This window comes from Tenrec ecaudatus, chromosome 1, assembly GCF_050624435.1.
Source record: "Tenrec ecaudatus isolate mTenEca1 chromosome 1, mTenEca1.hap1, whole genome shotgun sequence".
Classification (NCBI taxonomy): domain Eukaryota; kingdom Metazoa; phylum Chordata; class Mammalia; order Afrosoricida; family Tenrecidae; genus Tenrec; species Tenrec ecaudatus.
Window position 1 is genome coordinate 305098950 of NC_134530.1, and position 19802 is coordinate 305118751.

The window sequence follows — 19802 nt, forward strand, 5'->3', positions numbered from 1 at the left end:
AGCCCGCCGGCGCTGGCTGTACCCTTGCCGGGAGCAGTGATCTCTGCAGACAGACAGCGGAGAGGGGACCGAATCCCAGACACAAGGGGAACGCCATTCCGGAGCTCTCCGCATGGTTGGCTGCCTTGAGCTCATGGCCAGGGGAGTGGTGGTGGGGGGTACCCATAATTTAGAGTAGAATACATTATTACCTTAGGAAGATCGCGGTGTGGGAGAAAATAGGTGGAAAGTCGGGAGTCCAGGGAGCAAATATAATGCCAATTGGCCGAGAAGGAAATAACCCCCTTAATAAGCTGGATCTCCCCCTCTGGGGGTCAGCCTGACAGCCCCCAAATCGGAGCACATCACAAGAATTAAATTTAAAAGGGTGAAATATATATTATTGGCTTAAAACTCAAACCCAAGTCTGGTTGCTCAGCTCCAAAGAGCACACAGGTAGAGGCCCTTAACATAAATCAGCGTTAAGAAGAAACATACCTTAGGAATGCCAGAAGTCAGCTACAGGGCCTGGCGGCTTTTAGCATAACAAAGACCCGCTTTTGCAAGTGTCAGCTTTAAACAGCAAGGAGCTGCAGCCCAGTGACTGTGAGAGATAATTTCATTTGATTTTATTCTAGCTGGCCAGGGGGATAAAAAAATAAAGTCCTCTGATCTCGTAAGCACCAGCAGACTAGATAGGACAACAAGCCCAGCTTCCCTCTCAGTGATTCTACACAGAGCTGTGGAGGGCCTGCTTGTCCTGGGGCCCTAGTCTGGGCTGAGGGAACACCCTCGTGCCCCTCTCCCAGTCACTGCTGCAGTGCTATAAAGCAGGTACACCAGTGAACTCCAGCACCCAAGTGACCGCTGGCCACGGGCAAGATCTTGCTTTTGAAGTAACCCCACACAGCATCTGTGGAACCCTACATCAAACGGGCACACCACCCCGCTACCTTGAGGAAGAGTTGGAACTCCTCCAGCCTCACGGACAGGTGATCACGTTTCAGTTATTCCCTTACCTACTACTCTATTTCTTCTCTTTATTCACTAGCCCTTCTAACTTTTCCACCGCACTCTGTCTCAACGAGCCCAGTTTGTGTTGGGGTTTTATTTTTTCCTCTTCTTTATCCCTCTTATTTCCCTTCATTTTTCCCTTCTTTCTCCTCTTCTCTCCCACTCTCTTCTATCATATACCACTACTGGCTACCAGGCCACTACCTTCCGCTTAGGGCAAATCAACCCTCCATGGGAGTGCTGTACCCCACACAAGGCACCTGGGACAAACACCTACACTGTGCTGCGCTGCTGAGGAAACCTCCGTCAGACCTCGAAGGCGATCTCGTCAACTAGGGCAATTTTGCCCAGCACCACTGGGTCCCGGCATTCAAAGGGCACACCAACCTGCCATTTGGGGGCAGGGTCTAAACCCCTCTGGCCCCACATCCAAGCAATCAGGGATCAGCTATCTCTTTATTCTTTATTTCCTCCTTCTCTCTCTCCTCCCTCTTTATCATCACAGCCAATCTTAGTGAACACAGTTGGGTTTATTTCCTTCTTTCTCTTTATTCTCTTTTAAATTCTTTCCTCTTTCTGTCTTTGCTCTCTTCGCCTCTCTCTCTGCTTGCATTATCCCCTCTGCTCCCTCTCATTGCTTGCACGTACCACTGATGGTTCCCAGACCCCCACACTCAGCTTAGGGCAACCCTGCTGCCATCACTTTGGCCCAGCTCATGCGCTTGCTGACCTGGGTGCAAATTTGACTGACCTGTAGAGCAAGTTCTCTAGTGGAAACAATCACCATTGCTGGACAACATCAAGGGACAAAGAAAGCAAGGGGTGGGGGTGGAATTAAAAACATGTATCATATTTTAACATCTGGATACTGAGCTATATTAATAAGTTGAGTAGTAATACACCTAGCAAATATATTTTCAAAACAAAGGAATCTTTAAAAATATTTTATACTCTTCTAGATTTAGAGCGTTCTTCCAGCAATCATGCCAGATTAAACTCTGTCCTCTTCTTTAGTTACAGATCTGTAATGGCTTTAAGTTGGCAGCCCTGAGCTCAGCATATTAACCTGTGCCATAAGTCTAGGACTGAATAGCCCAGCTACAACCACTACTGAACTCCATAAAAGAATACGGATCAAAGGGGGAAAATATAGGACAGAACATCAAAATTTCATGGGAGCCAGTTTCTGGAGCACTGCTTTGCGATAATCTTTAAACCACACACCAAAAATATCTACTAAAAAAGGCTCCTAGTCTTTAACTCCAACATTTAAACCATAATTTTTAATAAATAAAAGCACATCTTCAACCAACCTGGTATATTGTCTTTCTCCAGGTCTAGCCGTTCAAGTAAGGGAATGAGGTAGGCACCACTCTTGCCTGTTCCATTTTTTGCTCTAGCCAAGATAACCCTACCAGATAAAGCAATGGGGATACTCTCCTCCTAAAAGAGACAGCACACAATGTCTTGTGAATAAAAACAGTACATATGCAAATTCTCTGAAATACATTGAATCTCTCTTTACATCAACAGTTACATGAGAACCAAATAAGGAACAGTCAGTATTATGATTCTCAACAGATACCAGAACTGCTCCTCCATGTGAAGCAGCACCCCAAGGTAAAAAATGTGGGTGTGCACACTCGTATGTTTGCTCAGGTATATGTGTAAGAAAGTCAAGTATCAACAATAGGGGAAGGCATAAAGAAAGAGGAATCCCCGTCATAAATGTGATTTGAATATATGGATAAAAAGACATTTTATGGGGAGGAGACGAGCCAGTCAGGGTGCGATACAGCAACAATGAAACATACAAGTTTCCCCTAGTTCCTAAATGCTTCCTGCTCCCCCACTATCATGATCCCAAGTCTACCTTACAAATCTGGCTAGACAGAGGAAGTACACTGGTGCAGATAGGAACCGGAAACACACAGAACTCTGGACAGATGATCCCTTGAGGACCAGTGGTGTGAGTGACGATACTGGGAGGGTTTAGGGGGAGGGTGGGTTGGAGGCAGGGAACCGATTACAAGGATCTATATGTGACCTCCTCCCTGGGGGACAGACAACAGAGAAGTGAGTGAAGGGAAATGTCGGACAGAGCAAGATATGACAAAATAATAATTTATAAATTATCAAGGGTTCATGAGGGAGGGGGAGGGGGAGGGAGGGATAAAAATGAGGAACTGATGCCAAGGGCTTAGGTGGAGAGCAAATGTTTTGAGAATGATGAGAGCAATGAATGTACAAATGTGCTTTACACAATCGATGTATGTATGGATTGTGATAAGAGTTGTATGAGCCCCTAATAAAACGATCTAAAAAAAAGACATTTTACAATTTAAAACTGAAGATGGCATAAGCAATTACATAAAAATCCCCCCAACTATACACGATATTTTGAGACTAATAAGCCATTATAGCTGAGTCTTACATAGAGAAAGTATAATTTAACATCTTGTTTGACATTGTGTTACATAACATCCACCACCTGCGTCAGCTTCTTCGTCTGAAATGTGCTCAGTTCTATGCTAGTGTCCAAATGGGATGGCAGAGGCTTCTGACCTTTTCCAGGGAGTGAGACAATTACCATCAAGATCAGCACAACCCAATTTTTTATGAAGTGGAAGTCGGGCACACTTCCTCCTCTCTCTACCCTTTAAAAATATTCTGACACTGATAAAATGATTAAAAAGAAATTCTGACATCAGTCGCTTCCACAGCATTCTCTATTTCTGTGGGTTCAATAATTCACTACATAGAAATCATAGACCATAATCATCGCTATGGGTGTATTAGGGAAGTAAACAGGTTATACAACTCAGGATGAGGAATGATTCAGGACACAGTTCTTCCATCAGGAGGGTATTGTCTTAGTCATACCTGCAAGCAGGCCTCTCCTGGACTCTTGGGCTGCCTCTACCCTCCTTGGGCAAATAATCCAAAGCTCATTGGTTCTTCCATTAAGAGTCTGGGGTCACCTCACTTCACCAGGAAACCTCCTGCCTAAAGCTTGCACTCAGCTCGAACACTCCAAGGTTTGGCAAGCCTAATTCTTAGATGCTTGGGAGCACCCCACCCTGTCAGGGAGTCTGCTGGAAAGCTCTTAGCTCTCATTCTGTGGAGCAGAACTGCCTCACTCAGTGGGCTGGGCACTCAATGCGCCATCTCATGCTGGTCTCCTGAGGCTGCTTGCCTGCTTCCAGTTCTGACTTGGGCTCTCTGGTTCAACTCGAAGGTCTCCGGTGTTTAGGGAATCTGAGTCTAAAGGTTCTACCCTGTTCTACTGTTCTGGGCAGTAGTGAGGGTTCCCTGTTGGCCTCTAGGATGGCTCATTTCAGTCCAGAGGAAAAGCAAAGCTGATCAATCTCATTGGGGTTCCATAGTCCTTTATTTGCACGATCATTTGAATGTCACTTTGAGGGGTAAGGTGGATCACCCAACTCATGGTCTTTCCCTTCATTTTATATGCATGTGATTTATGGTATTAATGAAAAATTCTGAAAGTACCATGGACTGCCAGAAGAACATACACATCCGTCTCAGACGCAGAGTCCTTATAAGGAAGAATAGTCCTTAGAAGTGAGGATGGTGAGACTAGTTTTCTCACACACTTTCCTGGGAAAGCCCTGTTCCTGGAAAAAGACATGCTTGGTAATGCAGGGGCCAGATCAGCGACAATGGATGACGCGACAATGGATTTACACACCACTGTGAAGGTAGCTTAGGACCTGGTGGTGAGGGTTTGCTTCTCCCCACCAAGGGTGATACACACCCCAATCACAAGCTATTCCAAACCTCCTCGTGGCACTCCCCGGTGTGCTCACTCAGTCACCGGTGCTAGTTACGAGGATCCATCCCCTCCAGCCCATCACCTCAGCCCACTGAGGAGGGCGTCTCATTCTCATTTTACCTGACCTTGTCATGTGTTTTGCAGATTTCTTTATGAACCTAGAATATGTTTCCCAGACAAATCCCAGGAATCCCAGCAAAGTATTTCTGAAACTTACTGAAAATTAAACATACCTAACAAAAACAAAAACCTCAAACCAATCTCGTCAAATTTGACTCATAGTGACTCTGTAGGATAGATTAAAACTGCACACTGGGTTTGCCAAACTGTGAACCTTTCTTCCTCGGAGCAGCAGGTGGGTTTAAACTACAGACAGACCTTCTGGTTGGTAACACAACACTGTGCCACCAAGCCTCCTTTTAAATGTGCACATACAGAGAGAAATAGGCACAAAGAGAAAAACAGCACATAGAGGTAAAAGACACAGGGCAGTACCACTCCATAACAGACTCTCCAGTCCCTCAGTAATAGGGTTTCCTCTTTATGATAGCTCCAGGATCTAGTGAAAAATGCTAGGAAGTACTAGAAAAGATTATTTCATCTCAAAAGAAGTAAAGTGTCAATACTTTGAAAAGTGTTCAGCCTGGACCAAATAGCAACTAAAAAACATCTACTCTCACTCCAAATTTAACTTTAGGACTAGCTGGCTAGTAGTGCCCACTCACTTCTAATTCTAAAGCCTAATATAATGATTCAATTAAGTAATTACACTTTAACGGCACACAGAATAACCATCAGACTACATAATCCAGGTTTCATAAATTAACTCAGTAGAACCGTGTTTAGAATGAGATTCAGACTTTTCTCAAGGACCTACACTCGTAATTTTCATACCCATGCCTTGGTCATAAAAATTAGAAATGACAGTAATAACAGCTTATTAATAAAAGTCACAGTGGCAGTAGTTGCATGGTAAAAATCCACCTCATTAAATTTCAAGGAAAGAACCTACTTTTCTCCTAAGACCACTTTACCCAGTGTTTGTCAAAATGGGCGATGTTGCCTCCTGGGAGGTCACAAAAGAGGCGCCTTACACTTCATCCTGGATTATGAGCTATAGTACAAAAGTTTTTCATTGCCAGGATGATGATTAATTTTTTTCTAAAAAGGGGGCAGGTGGGCCAAACAAGTTTGGGAATCCATGATTCTACCCTTTATGTTAAAATTTAAAGCATGTGAAACAGTTAAGTGATTTCTAGATTAAAATGATTTAGAACAAGTGTTCAAATATTGTTTTAGAGCCATTACCAAATACATTTCTAAAAGCAATAGAGTAGGGGACTTCTTAGAAAAGCTTATGCTGAGAAGTGGGATACATCAAGGGAACCGAAGAGATGTGTTCAAACAAAATGTGCATATTGTTGAGTGCAAAACCAATGTAGTAGTTAAAAACCCAAACAACTTGCACGCACATATTTGCCGCAGTATTAATTATAGCCAACAAATGGAGAAAACAAAACCAAAAGAACCGAACCAACAGCTACCAGAGTCCATTCTGACACCGTATTAAGTAGAACAGATCCCTAGGATCCGTGAGACTGTATAGGATTACCACACGAGATCACTTCCTCTTTCTCCCTCGGAAAGCTAGCGGTTTCTAACTGCTGATCTTGCACTATGATAATCCACTACGCCACGAGGGCTCCTTTAGAGAGGACACAAAGGACTCTCAAATGATGGATAAACCAAATGAGATTTTATCCATACAATGGGGTATTATTTAGCAATACAAAAGAATGAAATACTAATACATGCTTCAACATGAATAAACCTCCTAGCAATCATAAAAGGGCACATATTCTATGATCCCATTAAATTACCAGAGCAAGCAAACCTATAGAATTAGAAAGTAGAATAGGGTAGGGAGTTCTGGTGGCTCAGTGGTCACTATTTCGGCAGCTAACAACAAGGTCAGAAGTTTGAAACCACCAACCACTCAGAGGGAGAAAGACTGGGCTCTCTAATCACACAGGCCGCTACAGTATCTGAAACTCACAGGGGCAATTTTACCTTGTCCTATAGTCACTATGAGTCAGAATCAACTTGATGGCTGGGAGAGGGAGACATAAGTTACTAGTGGTAAGAGGATTTCTTTTTAGGAAAAAGTTCTAAAATCATGGCGCTGACGACCTAATTCCGTGAATATATTAAAAACCACTAAATTATACACTACACACATGTAAATTGCCTGGAGTATAATTTATATCTCAAAAAGGCTGTTTTAAAAGCAATACCGACAAACCTTAAGGCCACCTAACCTTAAGTTCACATTCAATTATAAGGCCCAGGGACAGATTCAATAGATATCTGGTGCATTCTGGCTACCCAGTATTCAGTTCTCTTTCTTAGTAAGACTCAGGAATCCCTGGGTGGTACAGTAGTTTGTCTTTTTAATTTTAATAAATCATTTTATTGGGGACTCTTACAGCGCTTATAACAATCCATAGTGGGTGGTACAACAGTCAACAAGTTCAACTGCTAACTGAAGGCTGGAGGTTCAAGTGAACCCAGAGCTGCTTCAGAAGAAAGGCCTAGTGATAGAGACGGGTGAGAGCCCCTCAAGACAATGACCCTTAGTCACCCTTCAGGTCTGTAAGCGAACTCATGCCTGCGTTAGAATGATCAAAAGGGCAGAAGGTTAGTAAAAAAGAAAACACAGAGGGGAAGTGGGGTTAGTGATGGCACATTGAGGGGTGCCGTGGGTGAGCTGAATCAAAGTGAGTGAACTGTGGAATGGCAAACTGATGATCTGTTCTTTTAAAAACATTTTTTATTATTTTTTATCTGTTCTATAAGCCTTAAGCTAATTCACAACCCCACCCCCACCTAAAAGCTTTGCTTATACGGCTAATATCTGGTCCAAACAATGAAAACCCTTAGAAAAGGTGCCCATTCTACTTTACAGAAAAAAATACATGTCGGACTGACAGAGGGAATGGAGCACTAATTATCTATATAATGTACCAATATTGGGTGCACAAGTTACAAAGTCAATATTCAATCAAAACAAAGGATGGGAAACAGGAGCCAGTAAGGATGCATTGCAGGAGCTGCGGTGGAGCAATGGTTAGGAAGTGGGGACACACCTGGCTGATCTGTCCTCCCATAAAGTATACAGACTAGGACATGTATGAGACAGTTACACTGTCTTAGAGTTGTTATAAGTTGTAATCCACTCAATGGCACTTAAACAGTCAATTAGTTAAGCTTACTACTAACTATCTGAGGAGCAATTATTGGTCTCTATTGGTGTACGGGAAAGAGTGAAGAAAATTAAAGATGCATGGAAACAGGAAAACAATCAGTCAAATGGACTGACAGATCATGAGAACTCAGTTTCCACAACCTGAGACAAGATTGTGAGGATGGGGGAGGGGGGAGTATAAATAAATAAAAGAAAAATAACAAAAGAGATTAAAAAAAAAAGATTGTGAGGACAGGAGCCCTCCTGCCTTGAGGATGTCTCCCCAGTGCCTCACATGTTCTCAGCCACTCAATACCTGTTTGCTCAAGAGAAAATACTCTGCTGTTACTGCATCCTTGTTGTCAGCCGAGCTAAGACTGCAGTTTTACAGATGGACATGAAGACAGTCATGAAAGTGAAGCCACCCCTGCGTTAGCATAACAAGCCACTTACGATCAAAAGGGCAGAGGGCTAGAAACTTGTGTCTGTATAAGGCAAGTTTATCTATATATGTATTACATGTGTCTTTTTTCATGCTGTTTTCACTAAAAAGCCAACTAGAAAAGAGCACATATAGTCCCCGGGTCTCAGGCTCCAATAAAATCAAAACCCCAACCACTGCTGTCAGACTGATTCTCACAGCCACCCTAAAGAGCAGAGAAGAAATGGCCTCTAATGGGGTGGGTGTAGTTTTTGCAGAAGCAGGCATCGTACCTGTCATATCGCTACTACTGTCTTCCAGTAACAGAAGTGGAAGCTCATTAGAGAAATGGCGGATTGCAAAGCTGGGCCGGGGGAGGCATGAGAGAAGGCTGGCATTATTAGTCATGCCAGAAAGTAAGACCGTTTGTGGGACAAATGAAGGAGGTACAAGTTCTCACTGGGACAAATCTGGGACAATGGTGGAAGGAGTACTGGAGTCAAACACTCATTTTATAATTTTCATAGCAAAGATTAGATCAAGGAAAAACCATAAATGAATGACAGCACTAGTCGCAAAGCCAAAAGGTCCAAACAACTCAAATGTCTATCAATGAATATATAAAATATGGCATATGTGTACAATGAAATACTAACCGGTGATAAAAAAGGATGAAAACACTGATAATACACTACATCATGAATGACCCTTGAAAACACTGTGCCCAGTAAAAGATGCCAGAGAGAAAAAGCCATAAACTGTCCAATCTAATTTCCATGAAATATTTAGAAAGGGAAATCTAGGCAGCTGATTGGTGGGTGCCAGCCGTGAGAGAAGGAAGGAGTGCTTAATAGGTATGGGGTTTTTCTTTCTGGAAATGAGGAAATATCAAAGTTATAAAAGCTTTAAAGAGCCTTACTTGCTATATTAAGATATACATTATTTTGGCAGACTGTAATTGACATCGTCAGTGATTTATTGTAAGTTTTGCCTGATATCAACTTCCACTGTTTGTACAAATAGCGTCCAGAGACATAAGAATTTATTCTGTACAAGTGGATAATTCCAAGTATTGCAATGTGTAGTTAGCCTACACATGCTCAATCTCCCTCTTTCAATCGTGCTTTAAAAATTAGTGCCATGAGTTAACCAATGATACTATTAACAGAAGATGCTTAAGGTTCCAGGGAGATGATGGATAGGATTCTATACCATAAATTAACAAGGATATCTCTAAGACAAATCAGCGGCAGATAAAAAACAGACTCAGGAATGGATTTTGGGCTCACACTTAAACTGAACTCCAATCCAAGAACAATTAGTTCTAACGACATGGCCCTAGCTTGATACTTGCTCTCATGGAGAAAGCACAGAAGATGCGAGTGTTATAGTAAGGTGTGGTGAAGAAATTAGATGGTGCCCAGCTATCGGAATAGCACCTAGGGTCTTAAAGGCTTGTTTCTAAACAAGCAGTCATTTAAGTGGGGTGTGTACGTTCACATCGAAGAAGTACATCAACATCTGTGACTCAAGGATTGTAAATGACATAATCCAAATCCAAAGAAGAGAATAGTATAATAGATTAAAATGAAAAATATGACTTGAACGGTTAAAACCTTGTCATTTGATTTTCCCTCTGATACTTTGTGTTTTTTCTCATATTGGGGTTTATCAATGGTGTATTTTGTCATTGCAGGTAGACTTCTTGAATTTTTGCTACATGTTTTTCTATCTTTTTTGGTAATATGAAACCCAGGATTGATGAACCTATAGAAACAACAACTAGACCAGGAGGGTAAGGAGAAGGTGGGGGGAGAAAAGAGGAAACAATCACAATGATCTATATATAACCTCCTCCCTGGGGGATAGATAACAGAAAAATGGGAGAAGGGAGACACCAGTCAGTGTTAAGACATGAAAAAATAATAAGTTATAAATTATCAAGGGTTCATGAAGGAGGGAAGGCGGGGAGGGAGAGGGAAAATGAGGAGCTGATATCAAGAGTTCAAGTAGAAAGAAAATGTTTTGAAAATGATGATGGCAGCAAATGTACAAATGTACTTGACACAATGTATGTATATACGTATTGCATCAAGAGTTGTATGAGCCCCAATAAAATTTAAAAAAAGAAAGAAACAACAACTCAAGGAGTTCAAGGAAGAAGAAAATGTTTTGAAACAGATTTTGGTAGCAATTGTATAATACTGATTGATGTGACTGAACTATGGAATGGTATGAGGTTTGGATTAGCTCCTAATAAAATGGTTTAGGAAACAGAAAAACTATTGAATAATATGCCGCATATATTTTCCCTCTATTCTAAAACTAAAGCCTAAACTAAATCAGGTGGTCCTTAAAAAAAAAGATTTAATGAAACTCTAGAGAAATGTTCACAATATATTAAAGATATTCAGACCAAAAAAATTCTAAAAACCAAGTAACAGTTTAGCTTTTCTAGTACAAAAATACCTGCCTTGAGCACTAGGGTTCTCCCTATCCTCCCCACCCCCATTAAATACTCCTCCCATGGAAAAATGCCTCAAACAAGATCCATGGGTAAGTTCTACCCACTTTTCTTTTTTTTAAAAAATGTTTTGTATATTCGTCTCTCAAGACTTATCAGAAATGTTGATGGCAACGTATGTACAAGTATGCTTAATACAACTGAATGATGGATTGTTACATGATTTGCAAGAGCCCCCCAAAAAAGGATTAATAATAAAAAGAATTATCTATATATGATCAAATTGAAGACCGCAACTTGAATATAATCAACGTCACTAAATGGTACACAAAGAAACTGTTGAATTAGTGTATGTTTTGCTGTGTATATTTGCAAAAACAAAATAAATGTAAAAAAGATTATGAGATTTAAGAATTAAATGCAATACCTAACTCTCAACTGGATCCTACACAAAACTACAAAGGACATTTGGGAGTCACATAAAAACTGCAATACAATTGAAGACAGAAATATTTTACCAATGTTGACAATGGATTTCAATCATACATGAATGGCCCTATTCTTAGAAAACATACAGTGAAATATTTACAGGTAAAAAACACATACCACGATTTTATCATTTACCCCTAACAGGTTCAGAAAAATAACGTGCATGTGTGTAGAGACAGACTAAGCAGAGAAAATGTGCTGGTCCATTTTACCATCCCAGCGATCAAAAGAAAAGTCTGTAATGCTTGACTTTTATAAAAATTACATAGGGGATAAAAGAGAGAGGAAAACATACCTGAATAGGAGATGGTTTTCCCCAGCCCATTTTAAAAATTCCCATCAGTAACTCCCGTTTCAAACAATAATCTTCAAAGTCCTTTCCTTTTGTGGAGGTCACGTCCTAGCCAAACAAATGAACAAGAACAATAAAATACAGCTTTGTTCCTTTGGAAGGTGCTCCGGTGGGGCTGTTGGGTAAGCACCGGACCACCAACCACAAGATTCATGGTTCCAATCCACCAGCCACTTGGAGGGACAAAGAAAGCTATCTGCCCCTAAAGATCGACAGTCACAGAATCCCTAGATAGGGTGGGTGTGAGTTTTGGAACTCTCAGTGGCAGTGGGTTTGGTTGGTTTTGGCGGTCCTTTGGTATTTAACATGCTTTAAGAAACTTGTTTCTGAAGCTAATTCTTTGCCAACTCCACCTGAAAATGTAAACATAAGCATGCTACATGTCTGTCTTGAGCTATAGTTCAACTATTCTCAGAGAAAAACCACTTTTTCCTTCAACGTCCACAAACCACAACCAAACCCACTGCTGTTGAGTTGACTCTGACTCACAGGATCTTACATCAGGTGTCCAAGATTGTACATCTTTACAGGAGCAGACTGCCTCATCTTCCTCCTGGAGAGCAGTCCATAGATCTGAACCGTTTACCCTGCAGTTCACATAACCCAACACCAGCCCACAGTACCACAAGGGCTACTGTCAACATAGGCAAGTCACTTAAACACGTTTGGGGGTAAAGCTACCCTCTGAGCACATTATCCTACAGACTGATAGAATGCCATTTGCAATCGTTTATTGTGCCAGCCTGGCCAATAAACACAAGTGGGATTAATTGAAGGGCAGAGAGATAAATGGCTCGGTGAGCCTCGCCTTGCTTGTCTCTCGCTCTTTAAACATCGTCATCGGACGAGCGTGCGGCTGCCTTGCTTGTTCTGTGCCTCAATTTAAAGGGTACACTACCTGTGGGATGCCTAGCCTGTGGACTGTGTCTCTGTAAGTTGAGGTCCCTTTAAGGCCACACGATTGGAATGTTCATCTCTGGAGCTGGGGACCAACAGTTGGTGACAGTTGGTGACCTGCCTTGCTGTTTGCTGCCTGGGTATATATAGCCCAGCTCTCTCTCTACAGAAGAGGAACTGGCGGCCCTCAAGACTTAAAGGACTGCTAGTGTCTCACAACTCTCTCAGGGGAGTGAGTTGCACTGAGCCATTTGTACTGCTTTATAATTTAACTGTTCATTTCTTATATTATATATCTATCTATCTGTATATAGTTTAACAGTTCATTTCTTGTGTTATATATCTATCTTTATAAATATATATAGAAAATTAGTAGCAATCTGGTTTTCTCTCTAGAGAACACTGTCTAACACACCCTTACCATGATAATTCTAAGGATCATGCTATAAATTGGAAGTTACAAGATGTACAGTTAAAATCCTGGTTGCACTGCTCATTTTAATCACAAATATGCGTGGCTAAGTCAGGTTTCTGAAGTTCAGAACTCTTGACTTTTGAGTCAGAAAAGTCTGAAAGGGCTTTTATTTCCAGTCGTGAGAACCAAAAATGTCTCTAGACATTGCTCAATTCCCTTCAGAGGCAAAATCAGCCTCCTACAACACTGGATTAAGTGAAATAGCATTTTTGAACATCAGCTTTCTAATCTGAAAAATAAGGATAAAATCTAACCTGAAACATAACAAGAGAATTACGCAAAACTGCCTTGACAACTGCTAAAGACATTCAATAGATTAGATGGTAAGATGTCTATGTGTAGATGTGCATTTTGTCATTACGTCAATAAGTGACTATTTCAACAAACAATGAATACACATGGTGTATACCATAGGTTCCCAAGCTTATTTGGCCTGCTGCCCCTTTAAAGAAAAAAACAAGTGTGTATATGTATGTACACATGCACACACACACACACACCCCTCAGTACGCCCTACCCCCTGAGCAATTAAAACCATCCCATAGGTACAATTATGACATAAAGTATATCATAATCCAAGGTAAATTGTAGTAATCTGTTTTTCCAGATCCCACCCCCTGCCTCATTGTTCCAACACCCCCACTTTGGAAAATATTGATCTATATAATTTTGATATTTACTTATAAGAACAAAGAGTACTTACTGTTACTAAGAGTAACCACTTAATCTCCAGAGTTCCTACATGCTCTCCCCTTGAATGTTACTAAAACTTACCGATGTTTTGATTCTTAGATCCTTTGGAGGGGGTTTTAGTCTCTTTTTCCAGTCATCACCAGGCCTACAGAAAATACAGTAAAATTGAAATTTCGGAATTCATAGCATTAGAATATAACTCAGATAATATAATCTCAAGTATAATTATATTTTTAAACAGCCACAGTAACTATAACATAGTTCCATTTACTCAAGAACATAGCTAAAAACAGAGTCAAACAACTTTAGAAAAAGCTTTTATTTTTTTTCTTACAAGGCATAACAAGCTAGAGGATCAAAAAAATCAAGAGCCAGAGCCAAGTATCCATCCACTTAGCCATCACCACTGGCAAACCATAGGTGTTCTAGCTGACCTACACAAAAGTGGGGTGTGTCCCGTCACATTAGTTGCCAACAAAAAACATTAGATGACTTCTATAAAAGGTTAAAATCTAGTTTTTCCTTTAATACTGGATACTTTTAGCAATCCTGCTTCCAAATTCCAGCTGGAGAGGCATCTGGCAGCACTTAGCAACTGGAATTTAAAACCAAGCAGTTGTCCCTTTGAATAGCAAAAGAACAAACCACAAACCCACACTCAAAGGGCTCACTTCTGACTTAGAATGCGGACTAGGGCATGGAGAGCAGAGCTGCCTCATGTGGTTCCCAACACTGTCATCTTTAAGAAAGCAGACCGTCATGTCTTCTTCCTAAGGCCTGGCTGGTGAGCGCAAGCCAATGTTTCAGCTTTGCTGCTGAATGCTTTAACCACTGTGCCACTAGAGAACCTTCAAGGAGGCATTTGAATTTGTCACTTTGGGTGAGTCGTTAAAAGCAAGAACTCTAAAATGTCAGGTATGACTTTCAAGTCCACTCTCCTAGTGTTTTCAGGTTTGCATTACTTTTTTCCTACCTTTCACACCTAAAACAGGCTAAACCAAGAACTGTAAAGGGTAACATATATAAATAATATTTAATTGTATAAATAAGTCAGTAATTGCTGTTAATGAACAGATCAAATCTTCTTGAGGATGCTTGAAACCAAGAAAAAGAATAACAAGGAAAATTTAAATTAAAACAAATTTTCCTTTTGGTCAAAATCTTAAATAATAAAACTAATATGCAGAACATCTAATAAAAAACAGTTAAAGAATGTTTGCAGACAATACTCTTTTCAGTTGTGTTGTTTTTACCTATCTTATATTACTAGGGCCTCTGAAAGATGTCTTGATTTAGAAAAATTAGCATTTATTTAAAGCTAGGGCTCATATAATCGAAGAGAGTCTTAACACAGATAAGTTCAAGTTCAAGGATAACATCAAAGTTTCTAAGCAAAAACGTTGGTTATAATAGACTTGTCACACTATCAAATTAAAGTTTAAAGTGAATAAAAATGGAAATGATGCTAATGCAAAATCAGACTACATGGGACTTATGAGGTCACAGCAACACACAAATATGAACCACTTGAAGGGAGAAAGTAAGTGACAGAGCTTAGGTACTAGAAGGATTCTACGACAGTTAATGGGATCCAGACACCTTCATGGAAGAGGCTTACTTTCACTGATAGTTGCAGAAGCAACAGAATTGAAAACAAATCAGACAGCCTTGGGAAAGCAAAACAAACTTTCCCCAAATAAAAATTATTTAAACAGAAAATAGTGTCATTTCATAAGCTTTATAGGATTCCATCTTTAAAAAGTCTAAATTTTACCAGCCTATTCATGTTATCAAAAGACAAATTAAAAGAACATTATTAATTTCTAAAACAATCACCATAAAGACAATATGTGTTAATGCCAAACAATAGGCTGTGTGTCAATGCCAATGCCAATTTTCTCAGAGACCATTTCAATGTAACTGATAATTCTTTTTTTTTTACACGCCCTTCTTATCTGTTATCAAAACTCAGACAGCACAATAAATTTTGGGTTGCAAAAGAGGATTTATTCTTGCACCTGTCTTTTGAGTGTTTGTCCACGAATTAAACAAACACAAGTGTAGGTAACTAATCAACCTTTTAGGTCACTAGAGAACTATACAGCAGCAGTATCCATTCTTGAAGGGGCTTCAAAACATTTGTGGAAAGTGGAATGAAAAGATATTGGGATTTTTCCATGAACATTTTGAAGCCCCCTTGAGTATTGCATCCTGGTAGCTTAGGAAGGACTTCGTAAGCATGGAAGTGATTTATGTTATACCGAGAGTCAGTTAGTTCAGTAAACCAAAACACTGTAACATTTCTAGAGGTTAATCAATTTATATGGCTAGATTCTTAACAACAAAGTCCAAACTTCAAATGGGGCTAGTCTTAGATACTAATTTCCCATTAACTGTATCAATAAATATAACTATTTTTAGCTTAACAGTTAACATTAAAATCATTTGACATGCGTAGTTAACACATAACAAATAGCCTACAATTTTCCAGTTTTGAGGGAAGAAACTGCCTGTGGGCAGACGAGGCTCTTTTTTAAAAATTGACACAACAAAAGGGGTTGAAGACTATTCAGCAATTCCAGGTGCTATTTAAGAGTTTTATTTTGTGTGTACAAAGGGGATAAGTGTTTTTAAAATAAAGTTCCATAGACTACAAAAAAAGTTATGGATGGATTTCTATGAGTGAATATCCTTATAGCTCAGAAGTCTGGGCAAGCATAACTCTTTAAATTCAAAACTTGAAATTGGCTTTAACTGATGCTTATAAACTAAAGTAAGGCACCCTCGTAACACTAGAAACATCTACGCTGGCAAGAATAAAAAGAACCCGATTTTTTCCCTCACACCTAAACTCAGCTAAGACCTTCTACACTGAGATAATTAGGGCAGCCAGAAATGTTTCAAAATTGATATATACCACTGACTGACTGTGTTTATTATTGAACATACTGTAATTAATTATGGGAGAAATCTATTCTGTGCTATTGAAAATAGCCACTAACCCACTGCCGACAAGCCAATCCCAAGTGCCCAGGCCCTGCAGGGCAGAAAGAGTAGTACTGTTCTCTGGGTTTCCTAGCCTCTCAAGTCTTTACAGGAGCAGTCTCATCTGTCTCCACAGGAGGGACTAGTGTGTTTGAACAGCCAACCTCGGCATTAGGTGCCCAATGCTTATGCTCACAGCAACACCAGGGTTCCTTCTGCAAATAGCTAGTAGGCATAAAACCGTGCTCTCTAGTTGCCAAAAGTTAAATAAGGTATACACAAAGCAGTTGCAACAAAGTAGCAAAAATAAATCTTCCGCCTTAAGTGTATTATTACTTAACACTTACTTAATAGCGGTGGTCATACTCAGTGCTTGCTGTTATTGTGTTGGTGTTTGTCAGCTGGTTGATCTGTTGCTTTGTCTGTGTTCCCCTGGGTTTCACAGTTCCCCTCAGCTGTCCATTTTGACTGGAGAGACCCATTATAACAGCGTTCTCTGTTCTGGCCGTGTTCATGCTGTGTTAACTTTAAAGACGTCTTTTTCAAACTTCAAAACTTTTGAAAGTCAGTACAGAAAGTGTCATAACAGTTTCTTAAGCTCTCCAAAACGAAGAGATAAATGTAAGTCTTGCTCCATAAATGAGTCCTTTATTGCAATGCAGGCAAGCACCTGTACGCCTCTGAACGGTCGGTCAGCAGCAGTCAATTGCTCTCATGCACCGACTCAACTTCTGATTTTTAAAAAGTCCTCTATCAAGGTTGGGTTGTGTCTGAATTCACTCAATTCCATCTGAAACAAACAAACAACAGAATTAGCAAACACAGGAAAGTTAGGAGAAAAAAAAAAACCTTTTGCTTTCTTTTTCAAATAACTCCTTTAAAGGCAATCTCTAAAAGAACGTATCCTTTAAATTAACGAACTAAGAACAGTTATACACAGACAAAATTACTATCCACTAGAAAAGACACAGAAAGATGAAGGGCCCCCAAACCGAACATACTGATGAATCTCAAACATTTTAACAAAAATATAAAATCATAGTTCCAAGCAACTGGAAGGGTTAGAAAGATACTATAAACCAGTATTAATTGTCAAATGATAATCTTTTCATTTCACGTTTTTCCTTGAATTTTAAAAAAGTTCCAGCAACCTCTAAATGTCAATGTTTCGTTATACTGAGTAACTGCATTACAGTGCAGTCAAGTGTCTGGCCCACCATTTTCTTAGTGTACACATACACATTAACAGAGCTTTTTGCTATGTCTGATGGCAACTAAGAGTCCTTGAAGAATTAAGCACCTGTTCTATCGGAACTCTACACTTTCTGGAAAAGTGAAAAAAAAAGAAAGCTAACAAAAAACAAACACCTTGTGCCCTTATGAATTAAAACTATAGAAGAACTTTACGAACATAAAAAAAAAGAACTTTACGAACATATGTTCCTTTTCCTGTAAGTTTTTACCCCTTCAAATAGTGAAGAAATTAAAGGATATGGGCAAGTCAGCATCTCAAATTTTTTTGGCTTAAAAAAATAGTCAAGGTAATCTTTAGCTACTTTTAATAATATCTGAACACTAAAAAACTCATAACTTTTTTCTTCAAAAAAGTCTCAATTTAATGTAACATTATGGTTCAAAATAATTTTAAAAACCAAAAAAATTTCTACATAATAAGACATATGTGAAAAGGTAAGCACACTAATGACTTTAATAAACCCAATAAACCCAATAAACCCATAATAGTACATTTAATTCAGTATATTTTAAAATAGAACTGGCTTCCAAAAAAAGTCTGCTTGCACCACTGTTAAATTCTATTCCCCAAGCCCTATTTTTAAAAATCATAAAAGAAAAGCTTAATTACAAAGGCCAAGTTTTTTTAAAAAACATTTGTTACCAAAATACAGCAGTCTAGTACTCAGTGATATTTGCCACACCTATGGCTTCTTAAATTCAAAATTATGAATTGCCTTTTATGTCCTTAGACAGCAGATCAAGTCGCTCCCAAATTCTCCTTAGCACATACACAGCTATATGTTTCTAAGTTTCCCTGCATCTGACTGAACACCTAAGCTGACTCTGGTTCACAGCCACCTCATTTCAGTTGCAAAAGTAGTAAAAGGTTTCTTATATTGACAGATTTATATTATTATGATCAACAAGATCACCAAGTTCACACACAGGAAGACTGTAGGGTCTCGTATGCAAGGCACTGAGAGGATGATGAAGGCAGGTGCTAAAAATCCAAGGATATTATATATTACTATGCATCCTGCACGACTGGACCCCATTTCCCCCCAAAATCCAAACCGTGACTGTGATAACGGTTCTCCTCCGAACTAAACTGGTGTGCACCGCAGCTTTCGGTCTCGGAGGGGGAAACTATTTCTTCTGCCCCTTCCCAATTTGGACTTGCAAATTTTATTTCTAGATTAAAAAGCGACCAAGGAAACGTAAGGTAGTTGGGAGAAACCCTGAAGTGAATCACAGCACTTTTCCAGGTTGGACGGTAGCAACTGACGGCTACTGACCCCCAATACAACTGTCATCACCAAGAGCTCTGTTTGCAAGGGCAGCTGCAGGGTCTTTATCTGCTAGCTGGAAGATCCAGGCAGCCCCTGGAGGGTACCAACCAACACCCCACTAGAAGCTACTAAGAAAAACCCGATGTACATACATAGTGGCTCACAATAGCAGACACGGTGGCGCTACGTAGTGACAATGATGATTGTTATTTTTTGTTACAGATGCTTTAGTGTATCCGGAGGTGTTTCTTTCAGGCACCCCCAGGACCCCCACCCCACCCCAAAAGGTAAACTCTGCACTTGGAGCCACCACCCATTTGACTAGCTAATCGATACGAACCGTATTCCACTGTCCTGACTTACACACCAAATCGACTTCAACATGCACTTAGCCGGGGAACCGTCGGTCATGGGGCTGCCCGGCGCGGTTGTGAAGCTCGAGGGGTCAAAGGAGATCGTGGAAGAGAGAGG

At 40.1% G+C, this 19802-nt stretch overlaps 1 non-coding gene and 1 pseudogene across 1 annotated transcript; both read right to left on the reverse strand.

The window, feature by feature from the left end:
* LOC142427271 (putative ATP-dependent RNA helicase DDX6) overlaps positions 1 to 19802 on the reverse strand; it is a 36791-nt pseudogene that overhangs the window by 16287 nt on the left and 702 nt on the right.
* On the reverse strand, positions 15762 to 15890 carry LOC142437887 (small nucleolar RNA SNORA40). The gene has a single exon (XR_012782390.1). It is a non-coding gene; the product is annotated as a small nucleolar RNA SNORA40 (small nucleolar RNA).